The following is a 23,573-nucleotide window of genomic DNA, read 5'->3' as shown; positions in this document are numbered from 1 at the left end:
CATTACCCTGATGCTAAAACTATAAAAAATAATTACAAGAAAACTACAGAACAATATCCTTCATAAGCATACATCCTTCACTAAATGTTAGCTAATCAAATCCAAAAATACATAAACATGATAACACAGCATGGCCAAGTGGGATGTATCCCCAAAAGGCAAGGTGGCTTCAACATTCAAATTTCCATCAAAGCAATTCACCATACCAACAGAGTAGGAAAAAAACCCATACGATCATCGTAACGGACTCAGAAAAGCATATTCATTTCTGATAAAAACCATAAGCAAACAAGGAATAGAAGGAAACTTCCTCGACCTGATAAAGAGCATCTACAAAAACCAACACCTAATATATTACTTAATCATAAACAACTGAATGCCTTCCACCTAAGATTAAGAGCAAAGCAATGATGTCTTCTCTCAACAGTGTAATGAGGTTCTAGCCAGAGCAATAAGAACAAGAAAGGAAGGGCATTCACTTTGGAAAGGAAGAAGACAGACTGTCATTTTGTGCCGACCTCATGGTCATCTCTTCATAGAAGCTTACAGGATGATAAATCTACTAGAACTAATATGTGAGTTTAGCAAGTCTGCAGGGTACAAGATCAATACAAAAAATCAATTGTATTTCCATATACTAGCAATGAATGAACAATAGGAAATTGAAGCAAAGAAATGCCTTTATGAAAACATCAAAAATACAAAATTCTAGAGAATGAATCTAACAACATAGGGGCAAGATCTGCACACTTAAAACTACAAAGCATTCCTGAGAGAAACTGATAAGGATGGAAGTAAACAGGGAGATGGTTATGGATTACAGGACTCGATATCGGTAAGACATCAATTCTTCTCAAATTCATCGAGAGATTCTTTGCAATCTCAAATACATTGTATATGGGAATGCAAGGGACCTAGAAAATCCAAAACAACTTTGAAAAAAAGAGAGCGATGTTGGAGTTACACTGCCTGACTTCGACTCGTTACAAATCTACGATCACAAATCTACACAGTAATCAGTGTAGTGTGGTATTGGCATCAAGATATACAAATAAATTAAGGGAACAGAACAGAGTTCAGGAAGAAACCCACTGATATGTGATCAACTGAGTTTTGAAAAGGTTCAAACTGAATTCAACGGAGATGAATGACACAAATGATTGGACATCCGTATGTGATTTTGTTTTTGTTTTTCAGTTATTCCTTACATGATAGTTAGTAATTAATCAAAAAATTCATGGAGAAAACGTAGACAAATTAGGGGCTAAGCAAAGATCTTCTAGGTATGACATCAAAAGGATGACCAACAACAAAAAGATTAGCTGAATTTTATCAGAACTAAGGATTCTAAAAAAATAAAAAATTTAAAAAATTGTAAAAAAGAACTGAGGATTCTACTCTTAGAAACTCATTATTATGAGAACAAAAAGAAAGATCACAGGCCAGAAGAATTATAATTATAAATCACTTGTCTGCTGAAGGACTTGAATCCATAACACATAAAGAACCCTCAAAACTCAATGATGGGAAAATAAGCCACCCAGATCAAACGTACAAAATATTTGTGCAGACACTTCAGTCAAGCATACATGCACATGGAAATGCAGACATGTTGAGATGGTCTGCCACAAAATGAAACTGTAATGACATCCCACTACAGACTATGTGAGTCTGTCATTAAAAACCTGACCATATCTAGTGTGGGCTAGGATATGAAGTCACCGGAACTCTGGCACCTGGCCTGTGGAAACACATAATGACACAGTTGCTTTGGAAAGGAGTCCAATAGTCTCTTAAAAGGCTGTCCATATACCAACTCTCTGATCCAGTCATTCTACTCCTAAAGAAAGGAAAGTATCTAATCTTAAACTAATGTGTACATAAATGTTCATAGCACCTTTATTTGTAATAACCAAACAACCCAAATGCCCATCAACAGGTATATGAACAAGCAAATTTGGGTGTTTATACAGCCATATAGTTGTGGTATGGATACCCATACAATCATATACTGTAGTACTACTGAACAATAGTCATCAATGAAAGGCAATGAAGTACTGATACACACAACAGTGAAGTTTGGGGGTTGATAGAGATGTTAATGATCTTAATGCGGTAACAGTGTTATGGGCATGTGCATATTTCAAAACTTATACAATTGTACACTTTAAATATGTGAATTTTATTGAATGTCAAGTTGACTTCATTAAAGTTCTTTTAAAAAAACTCAGACACCCATACAGAGAATCCCCCTTCCACATACTCCCATTTCTCAAAGTGCTCTTTTTAACAACTGCTTCCCTTCTCCTTGTCAGGGCATCCTTAGGCCAATTTTATGTTTGAGTGTTTGAATTTAAATAAATTTATTGATGAGGGCAAGGAACATGTACAGATTAGGTGTGGGTCTTTCTGCCCAGTAGGAAAAGAGTTTTGAAAGGCTTTTTAAAAAATGCCAATAAAAATAAAAACGTGGTAAAGGGAAAAAAAATCATCCTAATTTATTAACTCATGTTACAGTGAACGATCTGGCAGGAAACAAAACTAGCAGTTAATCTGCCAAGCAGAAAAAAATGCAATCCCATTGTTGGTTGTTATGAAGCATTTGGCTGTTTTATGGTGGAAGTCTATCAAATTCAATACATTTTACATGATTGCAAATTCCTTAAAATACGACGGTGCTACAGTGGCAGACCAGTGACGGACTGTAGTACTTTACAATAACAAATTTCATTATTCTTTGTAAATTTCACTGTTTTATTTTTGATAGTAACAAGACACAAAATGCTATAATGTTATTTTAATATAAGTGAACACATGAGTTTTAAATGTGCGTAGGAAAAGATAAGAATCGCCTTCTTTCAGAATGATAAGTCAGGCATATGAAATAACAAGACGACAATCTTATGGGTAAAATGTCTATAAATAAATAAATATCTGTGATAATTTACTATACATTACACATTATCCTGCCCCCACTTCCACCCCTCCGTGAAGTAAATGCCCTTAACCAATGATGAGAACAGATTGTACCACTCTTTATCTTTCTTGCATAAGCTCTGTTAAATGCAACCCTAAATGGAGCAGCTATTTCCAATGTAATATAAGATGACACTTGGGATATACCAAGAGTGTTTCAATTATTGGGAGTAGCCTAGACTGCAAGTGGCTCACTTGCTCACTTTTTCAATGAGACTATAAGGCAACCACTTACATCACTCTTTACCGATGATGACCCACCCCCTCCACAGCCCATCTACCCTCCCAGTGCCGCTGCAGTGCCGAGGGTGTCCCTGTGGCCTGACCCCAATGCCCCAGAATCTCCTTGGGCTAGCCCCCACCCTGGGTACCTTCTCTGCCTTTTTTTTAAAGTTAATAGTTGTTCAAGTACAGTTGTCTCCATCACCCCAGCCACCCCGCTTTCCACCCCCAGTCCTACCCCTCTTTGGTTTTGTCCATATATCCTTGATAGCTGTTCCTGAAAACCCTTCCCTGCCTCTTCTGAGACTTTGCCCTGACCCAGAACTCTTCTGCCACCCATCCAGCCTCTGCTACTCTGGATGCTTCATCTTCCTTATTTTTTATAACCTCATTCTCTGTGTTACATACCCAACTGCGGAATCAAAGTTTTTTTCTTTTCCTTACATTTTAATGTAATTTAGCATTTTCCCCAGCTCAAACATGGATTCTCAGAATCTTCCTGGTGTACCTGTTCCTTCTCTGGCACCAGGGCCAGGGACTGGGAGGGTCCGGTCCCTGCTGTCTTCCTCCTCATCACTGCCTTCCCCGTTCACTGACTGCTCCTCCATGGAAGTTCCCCTGTACCACTCTCCCCTTCTCCTCCCCCCTATTCAGAAACATCAGGGCTGCTCTGCCATCTTTCTCAGAACCTGCCTCACCATTCGAGAGGATAATGCAGCTAACACCCCATCCGTCCCAAGGTTCCCTCGCCTGGTCTATCACGGGGATGACGAGGCTCACTTCATGTCCTGTGCGCACTTGGACACTGCTCTGCTCACAACTCTGAAATACCCCCTGCTAATCTCAGTTGACTGTTCACTGTCACACCACATTCTTGTCACCCTGTGCTGCTCGGCTTCGGCCCAGATTCAGTGGTGCTAATATGACGTAAGGCCGCAGTCATCATAATGAAGATATCTAGTTATCTGGATTGAATGGGTGACTTCATTAGTAGCTTCGAAGATTCAATTTATAATGCATGTGACACTCACCACAGCCCACAGCACCAGTGGGGAAAAGGAAGACAGGAATTGTTGTGACAAAGAAGGACATTTATCACATAGGAATTTCATCTCCTGCTTAAAAAAAAAAAAAAGGAAAGAAGAACCCTCCCTGCCCCAGCAACAATGCACTCACCACTGTTTGCAGACACATGACCTTGAACTCTTGCTCTTCTTTAGTGAACTCTTGTTCAAAACAACCTTCCCTGGTTTTCTACTCAAACCTAATAAAAGATAACCTTCCCGTTGACTCTTTAGATTTGCCTGTGGTTCATCATGCCTTGTCTTTCCTGAACTAGAATTTTCTGCTTCTCCCAAATAAACTCATTTTGCTGGTAAAATAACTGGCTATTGTATTTTTTGAGGTCGATAAGCCAAAGTCATAAAAATCAGGAAAACAGTCATTGTCTTCAAGAAATTACTTCTTTTAATTTAGCTAAGCAAGTCCACCTACCCGGTAATTTTAATTTTTACCAGGCCATTCACCATCTGGCCCCAACTTCCTTCATTCCCTACTCCGTGCCATCTCCTCAACCCTCCCTCCCTTCCCACCACCTTAATCCTCGCTCTCTGGCCACCCCTAGGCTACTCCTACCTCCCTAGATGTGTTGTGCCTTTGCTCATGGTCATCTCTCTCCTGGAGGGCTATCCCTCCCCTGGGAATGTCTATTCCTCCTTTGGTCTAGTTCAAAAACATTTGCACTTTTCTGAGTACTTTTCCAGCTTTGTTTCTTTTTTAAAAGACACCATGAAGAATTTACTGTCTTACACAGGTGTGGAATTTGGAGTTAACCTGGGTAGTTCTGATTTGGGGTTTCTCAGGAAGTTATAATCAAGATGCCAGCCAGGGGCCGATGTCTGAAGGACTGACTGGGTGTGAAGGGTCCTCTTCCAAGAGTGCACACTCACATGGCTGGCAAGCAGGTTCTGGCTGCTGGCAGGAAGTGCCAGTGCATTGCCAGGTACACTTCTCCATAGGACTGGGACCGTCCTCATGCCAAGGAAGCTGGCGCTCCCGGAGTAGGTGGGATCAGAGCATAACGGCATCTTTTATGACCTAGCCTTCATTTTAGTTAGGCTGCTATAACGGAAGAGCATAAACTGGATGGCTTTGGAACCACAGACATTTATTTCCTCTAGTTTGGAGACTGAAAGTCTAAGATCAGGCACCAGCTTTCTTAGGATAATGCATCATCACCAGTATATTCATTGGGTGCCCATTATGTATCAAGCATGTTTTAGGACCAGCAGTTTATCAGTAAGCAAAACAAAAAAAAAACCCTCTCTAGCCTTGTGGAACTTTTGTTCCAGTGGGAGGAAAGTGATTATAAACAAGAAAGGTAGGGAAAAAGTACTGTTTGCTATTTACCGAGTGCTGTAAGCCAGGACAGACGCACAGGGGCGCTGAGAGTTGGGAGGGGAACACAGTAGTAAAGTGGGGCCATCTGAGAAGGCCCCTCTGAGACGGTGACCTCTGAACAAAGCTTTGAAAGAGCCAAGGAAGCGAGCCTGCAGTTAGAGAGTGACAGGAAAAGCACAGTTCATTGCTAACGTCTTGGTGTCCAAAGTTGGAGTGTGAATGCGGTCAGATCAGGGGCTACTTCTTATGGATGTGTGTGCATCCAACTTCCAGAATGGTACCTGGCACCTGGTAGGCCTTGAAAAAAAGCAATGTTTGAATTGAAATGAATACCTACAGCATGCCCTGCTTATCCCTGTCTGGGCCCATTTCACATTTTCGGGTGACTTTTCTCAGAGGGAACATGACAAACAGGAAACTGAGTGAAAGATGACAAACCTCAGTTACCATAAAGGCAACATACTCTATGCTTTCAGCACTCATCGTAATATAAACAGTTAAAAGATAACAGTTCTTGGTGTTCCTATATTGACCCTCAAAGCTAAATTCCTGGCCTCCACTAACTTATTTACAAGTGTCTAATAAAGCGCAAAGGAACTTTCATTTCTTTTGCATGGCACATTATTAACACAAATGACTAAAAGTTTCATACTTTGTGTTATCCTTGAACCACTGTGATTCACTGCAGCTCTACACTAATGGAAAATCACCATCAGCATATTTTAAATGGATTCTGTGAAGGTACATCAGTCTCACCCTAGTATGAAAAAATTCCCAAAGTATACTTAAATTATATCACTGAACCAATACATGGCTACAATATGTGGCTACAAAGTGGCTACAACAGTATCAGTTGTAGCAAACTAAAGAGTGAGAATTTAGTGACATCTACCACACACAAGTTTCAACCAAAATAAATCAGAAGCCACAACTGACAACAAAGTTTATACATATGAAACCCTCATAGAACAAGTTCAAGTGACTCACAGAAAAGGATAAAGAGGGTTTGTGCCTACTGAGATGACATCAAAGAGTAAAACTATCTCTGGAATATCTGTGTCAATTAAGTTGTTGGGAAGCAAGCTGTCACGGTTTACAATGTGGGTGTGTATTAGGTTCGCACTTGCAAAGGTGACCTCACTGTGAAGCAGAGGGAATACCTTCAGGATAGTGCTCCCTGTCACGTTGCAAACCTGTGGCTACAATTCTAAAGGAAGTTCAGGGTCATAGGCTGGAGTTTGTTCAGGTATCTGGACAATGAGTAAAAATAATTATACTGTACAGGGCGATGTAAGTCCTGTACTTATTAGGAAAGGTCAACAGTACATTTAAATTTGTTTTGAAGATCTCTAATGAGGAAAACCTGATTTGGGGGTGTGCTGAGGGTACAGTGAGTGTGCATCCAAGCTAGGCTTTCATGATGCTCCATCTCCGTGTTGTAGGAAAAGCTCCGATTGCTTTGCATTTCCCACCAACAGATACCATACAAACTTCCGTCATAAGCAGAGCATGCAGTCTCCTTGTTAGAGTGACAGACTATACATATAAACTAAAAGAAAAAGAACATTTGATGTGCAATCCCCCTGATACTCTCTGAGGGCAATTGTTTTTGCATAAAACTAAGGTTCTTATTTATGTCTTTAGGGTTTTTTTTTGTTATTGTTAATGCTGTGGTTCTTTTTACATTTCATTTCAATCGATTAGTAGTGGCTGGTCAGCTCACTGTACCAAGAAGGATGTAGGCCAAATCTTCTATCAGCAGATAAGACTGCTGTGATCAATTATTAATGTCTGCCCTGGCAAGGGTTAGTGTTACCATATATGCTGTTCTTGGCTTCAAAGGATGATGATGCATTATTGCATGGAGCAGTTATGGTGATGAAGAAAATCTACCTTAAGACCTGAAAAGATGAAACAAGAAGATGACAGTAGACAATTATTTTCTTCCAGCTGTTCTTCCTTACTTGTATTTTCTCCTTATCTTGAGTTTCTGTGTCTGTTTTACTAAGGCACGTAACTCCTTTACAAAGTACAAACTAGCTACCTGTTGGGGTATTAAAAGATGAGAGAACAACACTGTATCTTTCGCAGTTAGGGCAGGAAAGTGGAACACCCTCCAGACATATCTGGCAGGAAGTGCTCCGACCCAGGGCTCTGCGCTGCCAGAATGCATTCCCAGGCAGGAATGAGCTGAGAAGGACTCACTTAAAAATCATCCACGGGATCTCTAATGAGGAAAACCTGATTTGGGGGTGTGCTAAGGGTACAGTGAGTGTGCATCCAAGCTAGGCTTTCATGATGCTCCATCTCCATGTTGTAGGAAAAGCTCCGATTGCTTTGCATTTCCCACCAAATTCTGTACAAGGACTTCTGGGGACAGGGGGCACTGAGGAAATCACAACTTACTACAGCCATGGCCACCCACTGTTCTCCCGCCAAAAAGGACATAAAAAAGTAGTGCGGGGTGATATTGTAGCTCCACATTATGTCAGTACACTCAAGGGATGATTGTGATTCAAAACAAATTTAAATGTACTGTTGACCTTTCCTAATAAGTACAGGACTTACATCGCCCTGTACAGTATAATTATTTTTACTCATTGTCCAGATACCTGAAGACCTCATTAAGTTTTTTTTTCCAGGCAAACTGGCCTCCACTTCCTTTTGAAGTCTTATTCCTGCATAGATTAAACCCTCCCCCCACTTCCCTCATTCATTCACCTCCTCCTGCTGACAGTGTCCTCCCCATGTAGAGGGATTTCATAGCAACCTCATCCTTAAGGACTTGATGCCCAAGATTTTGACAGCTTCCTTGTGTCCTTCTAGACTTCTAAACAATTAATCAACATTCAAGGTATTTTCTTAAGACTTGGGGCAACATAAGAATAACCAGTATTACTACTTCATTATTCTAGATGTTCTAACCAGTGAGATAATACAAAAAATATATATATACACACACAAGAGTGGTATAATTGTAGGGCAAGAAGAAAGAAAGCTGTTATTTACCTTAAAAATCCAGGAAAAAAGTCAAATCACTGTACACTATTTGACCCAGCCAAAAAGTAATTTTAAATAGTTCTAATAATGTAAATAGTGGCTATTGGTTTAAAAAACAAGTTGCAATACATATTATGTGGGAGGAAATGACGAAACAAAGGAGAAGGGTTTTAAAAAGAAAGCTTTTCAACCAGAAAATCTGTATAAGATCAACAGTGTGGGGGAAAAGTAGGTTTACAGCCGTTTGCATGGAAAATAAAATAATAGTTAATAAATAATGTAATAATAAAAACTGTTTTCATGTACTCACAACTGTAAACCTACTTTTGCCTTATACTGCATATCAAGAAAGAGCAGTATAATCAGACCATCTAGAAATATTGAGGAAAATGTCAGATAAAAATCATCAACAACTGCTTAAATTGGTGACTTCTGGGAAAAGCAGAAGAGTGTAGAAATAACGGATAAGGGGATTGATTATTTTTATTATAAGCTTTTAAATTGCAAAGTAAATGGCAAATTGCATTTGCTATTGATTTTATTTAACTATGCACATACATATTTCTTTTCATAAAAATAAATCATGATTATCCATAAAAATGAAACAGTACGCAATTTCTCAAAAGAATATGGTACATTCACAATGTACTAACATGAAAATAAGTCTAACAAATGGTAAATAACAAACTATTCAAGTTGCAGAATCTTTAAACATGGTGAAGCATTTTCTCTTTTTACTTTGTTAATTTAGATGGCAAATTTTACTACAACATATATTACTTTGTAATTAGAAAGTAAGAATTTTTTTATCCAAGAAAACCCACTGAGCATCTGCCAAAATTAAAGTACCCAGAAGAAGGGAAACCAAGAGCTTTCCTATGTATCTTTAATAACCATTAGACTCATTAATGTGAAAATTTCCCATTCACAATGGTGACGAAAAGCATAAAACGTGAGCAGTCAGACAAATGCACACAAGCTATAACATTTTATAGAAAGCTACAAATAACAACATGTAAGCAGAGAGGTTAACCATGTTCCTGGTTGGAAAGCTCAATATTGTAAACCCGTAAACTCTCCTAAAATTAGTTTATGGATTCAATACAGACTGCAACAAAATCCCCAATAGAATTTTCTATTGAACTGGTCCCGTTCATTCTAAAATCCATCAGGAAAAGTAAATGTGCAAAATTAGCTGAGGAGATTCTGAAAAAGATAAGAGGGACTTGCTCTCCAATACAATTGTCTGTGGCGTTAGAGCAGGAATAAACAAGATAGACAAACAAACATGAAAAAAGACAAACGAGCGATTCACACTCAATCTGATGGACCCATGAACAGATGCTGAATTTCTCTGATGAGAAGTAATAATTAAACAATGAGAGACTTGTTGAAAATGTTAAGAAAAAAACAGTAATACCAATACCCAATTCTGGAAGATTTGTGGGGAAACTGTAGTCTCATATGCTCTGTGGCAACATGTTTCAGCCATTGGGGGAACAATTTGCCAGGAAATCTACATGTTAATATGCTTAAACCTTGACCCAGAAATGCTCTTCTGAAAGTTCATCCTAGAGATACATGTGTACATGTGCAAAAATAGATACATGTACAATAATTCAACTGAGCAAAAAATCCTGGAAATTACCTAAATATCAATTATTGAGGGAAAAATTATTAGCTATGTACCCATTAAAACAATGTCAAGACTTATGTATTGATATGGGCAGGTATCCCAAGGCATGTCATATTAAATTGCAGAACATCATGTACAGTACAACACAAGTTATTTGTAATCGCTACACAAATAACTTGTATATTCATATGCACATGTATGTTCATATGTGCATAGGAAAAGGCTTGCAAGAATGTATGTAGAATGTTTAACAAAATTTCCTTCTGAAAAGAAGAGTGGAGTTGGGGTAGAATAGGTAGAAATTCACATTTTACTTGACATATTCTAATATAAGTGTGAAATTTTTGCTTAGGGCAAAAATTTTTGCATCCATCTGTAATTAGACATATTTTCATAATTCAATATCAAAAACATCCTAAACCAATATACCAAAGGAAAAAAGCTATGGCAAGTATATTTTTATCATTTCACATTAAAGTTGAAACTGTAATTTTATCACTTGAACTTTTGGTTAAGGAAAAAGAATTACGAGTAGAATTCAAAATCAAATGTTTAACTTTTAGCTTTATCAGTATGTTATTTCCTCTTTTTTTTTCCACTATGATATTTAAAGTTTTGTGGGAAAGAAGAGCAGGAAGAAGAGAGGAGGGAGAAGATAAGAAGGAAAATGTAATTCCAGAAGATGGGAGGGAAGCCCCATTGCCTCCTAAATGCATCGGGTTGCTAGGCCACCTCTGCCAACCGAGTAGCAGAAATCACAGCCTGGAGGGTGGGCCTTGGTCTGTCATAATAAAATCAGTCGAGAATGTGCAGGTCCCTGGGATGGGAAGGCCTTCGGCCTTCCTTGCACCCTTCGAGAAGATGCAGATAAGAACCAACTGCCCACTCTCAGCCTTTTCTTACCCATTTTTGATTTTATCATAAAGGTGTTCTAGACCAGGCTTGCTCCTCTGTCTTCCCTATTATTATAGGACAATGCCTTTTTGTAAAACTGCAAATTGCCACATGAGTTGTTGGATGTGACTGTTACAAATTCCTGCAAATTTCTTTGAATGCCTCTCTTCTTTGTCTAATCAGCACCTGACCATACAAATAAATGCTGGGAATTCAAATTAAACAACAGTAACCTCATAGCAAGCACCTAGAGTGTGCAAAACTCTGAACAATATCCTTTGGGCAAACAAAAGACGAACGTAGCAGGTACTGGCCTCACTCTCAAAACCCTCATAATGTAACGAAGGGGACAGATATGTCAACACCACTTTGATACCATACTGAATCAGACAAAGGCTTTAATAAAGGGACAGCACACAAGGAGGAGGGTGATATCTAACCAGATGGATTCTAGAAGGCTTCCTGTGGAAAATGACATGTCCTCTGAACCTTGAAAAAAATGAGAGAGAAGGACATTCCCAGAAAGATCCATCTAACCAAAGGCTTAAGGGTGAGAATTGCCAATAATTTGCTGGCGAGGCTTGATGCACAGAGGTTAGGGCAGAGGGAAAGGGAGGTAGATATAACTAGGAATCAATCTGAGAAAGAAAGCAGGGCACACACTTATGTGAGAATCCTATAGGGTTTTCTTCTGGCCCGGGATTTTTTGCTTATCTATAGGAGCTATGTAATCTGAGAACGTCCCTGTATTTCACAGCGTTTAGTAACTTGGGCATTTTGAATCAAATAAAAAATTTTGTTACTCTCAAATCACTTCATTTGTAACCTGATCACAAAAAGAAAGGTTATTCCCACCTCGGACACAGAGGGGGAGCATTGCTTGCTGGGACCGCCAGGGGAGACTGCGTTTCAGTCCACATCTGCTTTTCAGAGCAGTTTGGGACGCAGAAGAGGGGGAGCCAGCTCCTAACGGAGAACTCAGGAGGAGGAACACAGAGCTTTTGACACCCACAGGAAAGCAGAACTGAGGACGCACCCTGGTCTTAGGAGCAGATGTGGATGAAGTCACTAGGGATCTCTCTCAGGTATACATTTTTATCTTAAGCCCTCTTCTCGAAACATGCATAGCTGTCCCAATAAGCTGATACAAGTACATCCCACACGACTCCTTGTTTTAAGTCAGAGTCGGGCAAAAGTTTTGAATCATGTCGTAATGAAAGCCAATAATAACGATAATAAATCGTACTCATACAGAGCAATAAAATATTTCTTTAATAGAAGGAAATGGCAATCCTTCCAGCCATTGCTTAAATAAGCAGCCAGCAGAGCAAAGGCAGCACAAAAGGGTAGAACACTGTGGGGTTCATTTCTAAGACTTCCTCAGGAAATGAAAGTCTTACCCGACCGTCTTACCAGACTCTGAAAAGAAGCTTTTTATACCAGAGACATCTCCTCATTGAAAGACGGTATCACATCAAGGATTATCTTGGCAAATAATTATGTCCGTTGGTATCGCAGGACCCCCAGCTGTGGAAATGGTTGTTGTGGCTGGTTGAAGGGGCACATCCCCCAAACAGTGGGAAGTCCCCCTCTAATTATATCAGGCTCCAAGGCTGACCAAGGAGTGGATTGGTGAAAGGTACACAGTGGGAATCCTGCAAGAGCTGGTTGGCCACCTGACCTCTGCTGATCTGACACGGCCATGCTTTCTAAAGCAGCAATCTTTTTCTCTCCTTATTATAAAAATATTTCATGTTCAACGGTACATTTTTATAAGGTCCCCAAAAAATCAGAAAAGGAAATCACACTCACTTGTAATCTTACCAGGCAACTATAACGATTTTTCATTTTAAATGTTCTCTCTTTTATCCCGTTATTCCAACACTTTCGAAACATTAATTGAGAAGGTGCATCATGGGGTTCACCTGACTGATGTACACAGAACAGAAAGAGGCCTAGATCCAGGCAACTCAAAAAAGGAAGTGTCCTGATGAAGTCAAAGAAACTGCATCACACTGTAGATTCAGTTGTTTAAATTTTATTTCCAATTCCAACAAAGGCAACACAGTAGAAAATTCAATAAAAACATTCTTTGGGGGGAAGATATTCATTACCAGACCATGCTCCACAGCAACAGTGCAAATGCCCATTCTAGTCAAACAGGGTCGAGTGATTCCCCACTTGCTGTTCCACAGTCTTGGGACATAATAAAGAAATCGCTACCTAAGTATATTTTACAAAGATTACAGTATACCAAACACAAAGAGGAAAAAAATGATAGTCAAAGGAGCAATGAAAAGCAACAAAATTTAATTCCACTTGGAGGTGCTTGCTTGGTGCTCTTTGTCTACCTTTGGTAGGATTTAGGAATGTCTCATAACACAAAATAACCAAAAACCTAAGTACTTCATGCTTTTGAATTTGATACACATATTAAATACATCTCCAATTTTCAATTAATCCTGCAAATATTCAGTTCAGTCATGAGAGATTAAAGCAAACCGCCAATTAAATTTACATATGGTGTTAAATGTTTCTGGATTTGTGTTTTTGTTTATTTTTCATTTATGGAGAGCCCGTTTGCTGAATAGCGACATACATTTTCACGGAAAAGAGAGTTCTTTAATCAGGCCAACTGGCACGTTTTGATATGGAATGTATCGGTATTTTTCTATGAAAGAACCACAAACAAGCACATCGTTGGGCATCCAAGAGAAACCAGGCTGATGGAGGAAATCTTTCTGCAAAAGACCTGAGCCACAGAAGTACCAGGACCAGTCTGACCCACTCCGAAGGTGCCTTATAGTGTATTTATCTGCACTGGTCTCCCGGAGCTGTAATGATTACTGTCGGCAGGGATGCCCTTTTCTCTGACAGGGCCGACACCGCTGAGTACAAATTAAAGGAAAATCAGAGTTTTTTTAGCCCCTGAAAGAGTGGCGGGGTGGGGGAGGGGTGGAATCTTTCCTTCCGTATCATTCTTCTCATTATTTCACGTTTGTCGAGGAGACTGGGCACCAGAAAATTGAAACAGAGATGCTGTACAGGAAACAGAGAGGCTCTGGCTGCGGAGTGGAGGGAGGAAAGGGCTGCTGGGGCGCAGCCATGTGCTTCCCCTAATCGCTACAAAAGCGAGGGGGGTTGAGCTCTAAACACACGAACCCCTCAGCGTGAGTTCGTCCTCCCGGCCTCGTCTGTTAGAACAAAACACCTGATGCTCCGTTTCAAATTTCTAAAGTGGGAAAACTTCTAAAAGCAAAACCGAAAGACAAATTCCACATGTAAAAACCTTAGAGAAATGGATGACTGACTAAAAGAATTACGAAATTAGGAGCTGCTTGTTTTAAAGTTTCAGGATTTGACGGTGGTAGAAATAGTGTTTTCAAATCGCTGATGACAAATTTAACGTGCAATATTATTACTAATTCTTATATTCATGTTTTTCTCCAGCTTCATGGTAATTCACACTGAAAATGAAAGTAAACCCCTGTTCTCACTAGGCCCTTAATGGCAGAGGTATGCTAATGTGGTAATGACATATATAAGAGGTTGCTTTTATGAAATATTCTATAAGACAGCCACTCATACACAGTGAAATATGAATAATTTAAAACAAATCACACTTGTCAAAATAAATACATTTGCCTATTATAATATCCTGTGTCTTTACTTGGACTTATTTCTGCAATGGCAGGTGTCAAAGTGGAACTTCTGTTGTAGTACATGTATCCAATTATGCACACAGTTCAGAAGAGACCCGACAGCAGACGGAAATGATTAACTGTATGCAAAGCAGCCATGTGGCGAAAGGGGAGAATTCTCTGGAATTACTGTTCTAGGACAGTCAGAGACAACAGAATAAGCCCCAGACTGGAAGTAGGCCATTGGTGGATCTAACCCAAGCCTCTGTACCCTGAATACTCTCCTCCACTGGGGGGGGGAGGGGGAGTATGTAGGGAGGGGTCCAGACACACTGACGTCTGTTCATCCCTGTGCTGAGGGAGATCAATATTCTGAGGGCAATTTTATTTATTTTATACTTTGTTGCCTAGTTCAGTGAGCAGGTTCCCCAGTTTCATATTTCACTTTTAAACCCTTCACTAATTCAAATAATTTTATTATATATCAAAATCACAATTTGCCATTTCCCTCTGTTCCTAAGATTTCTGCATCCTTGTTCATTTTTACTTTAAAAACAAACCTGAGAGCCAGTTTACTTGGTTGGAATGAGGACCTTAATTGCCAAGTGGACTTGGGTGTCCCCGAGGCTGGCCTGGAGCATCCATCTCTGAAAGGGGATAGTTAGGACCTCATTTGTTTCCTAGTCCCAAAGTTTGATAAATGACCAATGGGATGCATTGGCACCGTTTAATTGAAAAAGGTGAATAGGTCCCTAAAATGCTACACTTCTTTCAGCTTTCACTTAATTCAGATCAGTACACCAAGGCAGCAGTGCTCACCAGCAAGCGGGGCCCAGCCTGTGCCTCCTGTTTTTCTCCCTTCAGGGTATCACATGGGTCATCTGCCCTTTGCTGCTGCTCCTTCTTATTCTTATGAGGATGTGACACACACATAGAAAAAGGGAGGGAATGAGGGGAGGAGATCATTCATCAAATACTGAGGGGGTGGGGAAATCATGAACTGAAACTGGTGACAAGCGATCTTTGCTGAAAGAATAAAACAAAGCATAGTCGAAGGAATGAGGATGCTCCGGTTAATCTTAGCATTTCTCCCTCCAGCAAGTCAGTTTCCTATAGGACAGGTTTTATTTTCAGAGAGAATACAAATTTGACAACAAAAAAGTTCGGCCAAGATCATATGCAATACGCCCACACATCTCAGATGCCGATGAGAACTTTTAGAGGAACGCCTTGCCTTAAAACATTTAAAAGACACTGTTTTCCACCACAATGTGATGTCTGCTTTTAATCTATAATCAGAGCAAGTGTGTTTTTCCAAATATTTTATATATTTACTTCTTCCAAGTAAAAGTAAATATATAAAATATCAGAACAACTCTCTAATGAAATGAGCTAGCTGGCTTGGGCTATTTTATGTTTTTAAATTATATTCTTCAGTAAAAAGTCTAAGATTGAGGTCTCGAATATAAGAGTTCTTTAAGGACAACACTTACTTGGAATCTCAAGATTCTATTTTTCTTATGGTTATTTTTTTCCATGAAGAGAAAAATAAATTGACAATTTTCTCATGAAGGAAAAATGCATGCATTGCCTATTGCCATTCGGAACGTTAGCACTGGCAGAAGACCTGTGTATTTATATCCTCCTGATCCCATATAATAGGGACAAGTCACTGAGCACATTGAAATTTGAGACATCAGTTTTGAAACATTGTTGCCAAAAATCCTTGACCTGGCTTCCTGATTCCAACCAGATCATGAAATGTAAAGGGACAAGATGAGGTATTAAACCTTGGAAATGTCGGTTTCAATCAACACTAGTGCCCCATGGTGCCGATGCAGGGTGGCCAGAGGGCACAGGTCTGGGGCAAGTCTCTCTACAAAAAATCATGTTTCCCAGAGTCTGCTGAACTCAGTGTAGGTACAAATCACTGCCACAGTGACAGACAACACCCATGACTTACTGCGCTTGCACTCAGTATGTTGCCCTCGGTATGTTGTAGAATATGGAAGGGGATGTAAGAGATGAAATAATTTAGATCTTCACATGTGCACAGCAACAACTCTCCCCTGAGCCTCCTTCTGGAGGAGGAGCTGGGCCACTTCTGCAGGTCACAAGGACAGGCAGACTTCTAATTCAAGGCTCTCTAGACACATCAGCTCCGCAGCGTCCTCAAAGCTTCCTGTCAATGTTGTTAATGGCAAATCTAAGCACGTAAGGGTCTTTGGTCAGGGTGCTCCTAATAGCAATGTGATTGCCAAGTGATTGAAGACAATCACAGCAAGAAGACAGAAATGGCCTGTGAGTCCTTTGTGACCATCTCTTCTCCTGCCCCCCAGAGCTGCTTTCTTTCCACGGGCAAAACAGAGTGCTGACGGCCTATAGAAGATTTACAAAAGCTTTTCCTACTTCTAATTAGTTTGTAGTTAGCCCACTTCTACATAATTTGCAGTTAGCCTCTACAAATTATGGAAATCTAACATTGGGGGCAGAAATGAGAAATACACCCAGTGATACACACATGTATCTCATGGCTTGATATTTCCAATAGATTAATCAATATAGCTTATTAATTATACTTATGTATAAAGCTGTTAGAAATACAGTGGTTTAAATGTGTTCCTTACGAAAGTTTGTCTTTGAGAAGGTGGCTTCTAAACTCCTTTTAATTCTTTTTTTAAATATACTTTTATTAATTATGCCATTACAGTTGTTCTATTCCCCCCCTTCATTCCCTCCACCCTGCACACCCCCTCCCCCACCATTCCCCCCTTTAGTTTATGACTACGTGTTTCAAGTTCTTTAGATTCTATATTTCCCATGCTATTCTTGCACTCCCCCTATCTATTTTCTACCTACCATCTATGCTACTTATTTTCTGTACCTTCTCCCCCCTTCTCCTTCTCCCACTTCCCTGTTGCTAACCCTCCATGTGATCTTCATTTCTATGGTACTGCTCCTGATCTAGCTGTCCTCTTAGTTTGTTTTTGTTTTAGGTATGCTTCTTAGTAACTGTGAGTTTGCTGTCCTTTCACTGTTCGTCTTTTTTTATCTTCTTTTTCTTAGGTAAATCCCTTTAACATTTCATATAATAAGGGCTTGGTGATGATGAACTTCTTGAACTTGACCTTATCTGAGAAGTACTTTATCTGCCCTTCCATTCTAAATAAAATCTTTGCTGGATAGAGCAATCTTGCATGTAGGTCTTTGGATTTCATGACTTGGAATACCTCTTTCCAGCCCCTTCTTGCCTGTAAGGTCTCTTTTGAGAAATCTGCTGACAGTCTGATGGGAATTCCTTTGTAGGTGATTGTCCCCTTAGCTCTTGCTGCTTCTTGGATTCTCTCCTTCATTTTAATCTTGGCTAATGTAATTATCATGTGCCTTGGTATGTTCCTTCTTGGGTCCAACTTCTTTGGGACTCTCTGAGCTTCCTGGATTTTCTGGAAGTCTATTTCCTTTGCCAGATTGGGGAAGTTCTCCTTTATTATTTGTTCAAATACATTTTCCACTTGTGGCTGTTCCTCTTCCCCTTCTGGTACCCCTATAATTTGGATGTTGGAATGTTTAAAGATGTCCTGAAGGTTCCTAAGCCTCTCCTTATTTTTTTGAATTCTTGTTTCTTCATCCTTTTCTGTTCGGTCATTTTTTTCCTCCTTCTGGTCCACTCCCTTGATTTGAGTCCCAGTTTCCTTTCCATTACTATTGGTTTCCTGTGTATTTCCATTCATTTCAATTAGTTTAGCCTTCATATATTCCTCTAATTTGTGACTAAAATCCATCAGTTCTGTGAGCATCCTGATCACCAGTGTTTTGAACTGTGCATCTGAAAGTTTGGCTATTTCTTGGTCGCTTAGATTTATCGGCTCTGGGGCTCTGAGTTGTTTGTGAGCCATGTTTTGATCTGTTTGTGCCTGTTAGGTATGAGGAGAGGCGCTTTAAGTGTTCACCAGGGTGGGGCCACCCAGGTTGCTGGTTTGTGACACTGTATGTGGGGGCGGGGTCAGAGAGGGACAATGGCGGTTCCCTTTGCTGCTTCCTGCTGCTGGGGCCTTCTCGGACTGTCTCACTGCTCACTCCTTCACCAGTTTACCTGCTCGAGAATGTGAGACCTCGATCAGCCCTCATGGGTCCACCCGCTTCTCCACACCTGGGATCTGCCCATGGCTGCTTATGCTCCTGGGTCACGTGCCTGGGTCGGTCCTGTGGATCTTTCCTGCCTGACTCTGCTCTGCTGCTGGCTCTGCCCCTCTTACCGGTTTGGCTGAAGGGTTTGTTGTTGTCAGACTTCCAGGTAGTTCAGTTTTCTGTGGTTTGGCTGCGTTTTTGTTGCTAAAACTTTGTTGTTTTTAAACTTAGTTGAACTCCTTTTAATTCTTATTGAATGCCCTCAATCTTAGTGAATCAGTTCTTGTAGGTCAAGCTCCAGAGTAATTCCCACTCACTAACTGAGGAAATGATAGCTCTGGGCCTGTTTCCTCATCTCTAAAACACACACAGTGATCAAATCAGCTGACCCGCCCAAGAGTTTGCACGTGTCTGCCAGAACACTCAATAAATGTTAGCTATTATTGTGCTACTATCAGCTTCCCACATCTAAGGAAGACTAAGGCCCATCCTTATAAAACAAACATAATCCTCATTCACCTTTAGCCTGATTCTCACCTTCATTCCAGGGGCTCAATGAGTGGCCCTGTCCACCCACATTCTGACTTGCAAATCAGGTTATCTCAGTAGGAGATTAACAACCAGCCCTTTAATTTCTTTAATGCCTCTCATTCCATCTCAATTAGTAAATCACTTTTAAGTGCATAGATGGACAAAAAAACTGTGCTGAGTCCTCCAATAACCACTGTTTTCTCTTTTTCAATAAGGTTTCCCACATTTCGAGATGAACAGTCTCAATTATCTCAGTTGCTAAATCAACCGTTGGAAGAGACAAGTCCACACCTGCCTGTGGTCTTTCATTTCAAACACTGCTAGTTTGGTTTTTAAGTAGAGCCTCCTCCCTCTGTAGTTCATGAAAACAGAGCTATGAAATAACACTGATCCTCCAATTACCTTATTGACATCCGCTGGAACACAACTGTAGTGAAACAGATGTGAGGGGCCCAGCATCTCGGGGATGGGCTGGGTTCCATGGCCTCGGGGTAGGTGGGTCCCTGCAGGGGCTTCTGAGAGAGGCCACACAACACTGGTCTGAAAGGTTATACAATGCCTTTGAATGAAAAGACAAGGCCGTCTTTTCTTTTAACCACCATAAAAGTGCCCTTTGGGTGTATGTGCAAAATCTATTTTTCCTCATGTTTAAAGACCTTTAATTTGGAAATAATTTCAAACTTAAACATGCAAAAATAAATATAGAACAAAAAATGCCCATCTCTCCTTTGACCAGAGTCACCTATTTTTAACATTTTGCCTTATTTACTTTATCATTTTTTCTCCCTCTTTGTCATTTTTCCTGAACCGTTTGAAGGTAAGGTCACATATCCTTTATCCCTAAAATAGTTATGTACACCAAGCCCTTTACCATTCAAGAACAGGGGTTTTCTCTTACATAGCCACAGTATAATTACCAACTTCAGGAAGTTTTTTTACATTAACACTTTAATCTACAATTAGTATTCCAAGTTTTACCAGTTGTCTCAAACAAGTCTTTTATCTCATTTTTCTAGTCTCAAGTATAGACCGTAGGCTAGGGTCAGGCATTTCCTTTGTCATGTCTTTATAGACATTAATCTGGAACATTTACACAGTCTCATTATAAAAGACAATTACGTCTACAGGAGTGACATTTTTGAAGAATATAGTTCTCCACACTCGCATTTATTATTTATTTTAATAGAACATCCCTCACTTCCAGTTTGTCTGATGTTCTTCATGATTATATTCAGGTATCATTCCAGGCCAAACTATTGTATCAGGTTTCCTCACCACAACTAAGTAGTATGAGCAAACATGCTAAGACCTAAATATCCTTCTGCATCTAGATATCCTTCTACATCTAAATAGCCCTGTCCTTATTATCAAAATTTCACCCTAGATCTAGCATCAGTTGGCAATTCCTGACGGATCCAGTCAGCCTTCTGCTTTCTACTGGAATCAGGGCCCTCCTTCCACTCTTATGCACTGTTATTTTTACTTTTTGGTTACTGACATGGACTCATGGACTCCTGTGATTTTTAATGGTTTATAATTTGCTGCTGCACTTAATTACTTTAGTGCTCAAATTGTCTAAGATTTGGCCAGGAGAAGCCCCCTCATGTTGGTCTCTTGCAGCGTTCTCAACAGCAACATTTTTTTAGTGCCTCCATGTGGTATAATGAGAAGACCGAGGTCCTTTTACCTGCCCCACCCCTGTCTTGCAATCAGCCATTCATGGGTCTCTGACTCCTTTTAGTGGGGAAGGTATTAGAGACACAGATATGGAGTGAGTGGGTCACTGGTTTGGAATGTGTTTTCTTCTTGACATGTTCAGCACACAGAGCTCAGAAATATATGCAGATGTAAACATACACTTGCACAAATACCTATACAAACACAATCACACATTTACATACATTTACACAGAATATGCACATTTTGTACACTGTGAGTTCACCCAGATATCTCCTGTCCCTGAGTACCCCCATGGGGGCGCTTTCTTATTTTCTCCCATTCCATGTTTGTATGTCTGCTCCTCATTGAGGCCCCAACAATATCAACACATTTACTTATTTGCTCAATTCTATAATATATTTAAAACAGCATGAAAATTGCTTTGCCAATTTCATAAACAAACTTACCACATAGAGTTGAGGCTTTGTTACAACTACCACTCTACCCCCCCCCAAGACTCAGGATGTATAGTCAAATTCTGAGTTTATAAGAAACATGGATCCTTCTTTCTCCCTCCCTTCTCCTCTCCTTTACTTCTCACTTCAGTGGGGTTAAAATATTATTTATAAAATACAGCTTATTTGTTTCCATTTGCTTCTATTTCTCATCAATATTTTTTTGAATTTTTACAGCTTCGACTTGCAAAGGTTAAAAACCTATAAAAATGTATGCTCAGAGAAGTGCATTACCCTTCATATCCTTTCCACCCCATTCTTACTCCTTATAGGTCGACAACTTGACTGTTTCCTGGTTTATTCTTCCTATGTATCTTTAATAAAGATAAACAGATATATGTATGCTTTCTAATTTTTCCTTCTTTCATCCGTAAAAGGAAGCATACTAATATATACCTTAGAAATCACCCTAATATACACCTTGGAAATCACTCTTTATAATTTTTTACAGCTACATTAAACTACAGTGTGCATGCATCCACATTACACAGGTATTTTAAGAAATGAATCTCTATTCTTGAAATTGAAGTAGTTTCCAATATCTTGTAGTGACAACAAATGCTTCAATGACCAAACGTGTTTTAGTACTGTGGAAGGTTTATCTTTGGGGCAAATCCATAGAAGTGGGATTGCCGGGTCAGAAGAAAACACACCTATAGTTTTATTAGATATTGCCAAATCCTGCTTTGTAAGGACTGGGCCATTCTCTCATCCCGTCAGCAATGCCTGAGAATGCCTGTTTCTGTACAGCCTGACCAAGAGACTGTGTCATCAAGATTTCACGTAGGTTGACCTGGGGAATGAGAAATAGTTTGTGTTGTAGCAAGCAAGCCAAATATAACCAGAGACATTGAAATTAAGAACAAACTGACAGTAACCAGAGGGGAGGTAGGAGGGGGGTAAAGGGGGGAAACGAGAAGGGTTTTCAGGAACATCTATAAAGGACACATGGACAAAAGCAAGGCAGGGTGGGATCAGGGGTGGGAGGTGGGGATGGCTGGGGTTGAGGGGAGTGATGGGGGAAAAGGGAGACAACTGTACTGGAACAACAATTTTAAAAAGTTGAAAAAAAGAAATAGTTTGTGTTGTTTCAATTTGCATTTTTCTTATTACGATTGAATTTGAACATTTTTCATATATTCTTTTTTCGTGAATTGTTTCATGTTTTCCAAAAAATTTTTGTTCATTTTCCCTTAATTTCTACAAGACGATACTCATTAGGGGTATTTGCCTTTTATTTGTGATAGATGCTGAAAATATTGGCAATTTGTTTTTTAACTTCTTTGCTTAGGGTGGTTTCCTTTTGAGTGTTTTGTTTGCCTTTGAGATACAAAAGTTTTTATTTTTATACAGTCAAATTTATCTTTTGTTGTATAATTTTTTAAAAATAATCACTCAAAAGCCTTTCTCTAGACACAGGTTTTAGAGGGATTCAGTTGTTATCTTCTGCTATATGTATACTTTAATTTTTTTACTTTAGAGTTCTGATATGTTTGGAGTTTATTTTTGTGTGTGGTAAGAGAAATGGATCCAATTTAACCTTTTTCAAAATGGCTATTCAGTTGTCCCAACGCTACTTATTACATTTTTAAAGAGAGCATGTTTATCTCTGTGTTTTAATACCACTTTTATTTAATACTGGATTTCTATATATAATTGGATTATTATGGAGCTTGAATTATATTCCATTGGTTTCTATTTTATGTAGGAGAATTTCATGTTATCTGGTGCATAGATATTCATAATTGTTACAAGTTCATTGTAGAATATTCCTTTTAATACAATAAAGTGTTTTCCTTTGTATTATAAAATGCTTTCTGTTTTGAAGTCCATTGTTTTCCTGAACACCTTTGAGTTTTGCATTCACATGATTTTATTTTTAAAATTAAATTTATTGGAGTGACATTGGTTAATAGGATCAGGTAGGTTTCAAGTGTACATTTCTATGACACATGATCTGTGTATTGCATT

This window comes from Artibeus jamaicensis, unplaced genomic scaffold (assembly GCF_021234435.1).
Source record: "Artibeus jamaicensis isolate MK-2021 breed Jamaican fruit bat unplaced genomic scaffold, CSHL_Jam_final contig_3176, whole genome shotgun sequence".
In the NCBI taxonomy this organism is placed as follows: Eukaryota; Metazoa; Chordata; class Mammalia; order Chiroptera; family Phyllostomidae; genus Artibeus; species Artibeus jamaicensis.
Note: the sequence above shows the minus strand (reverse complement) of the source record.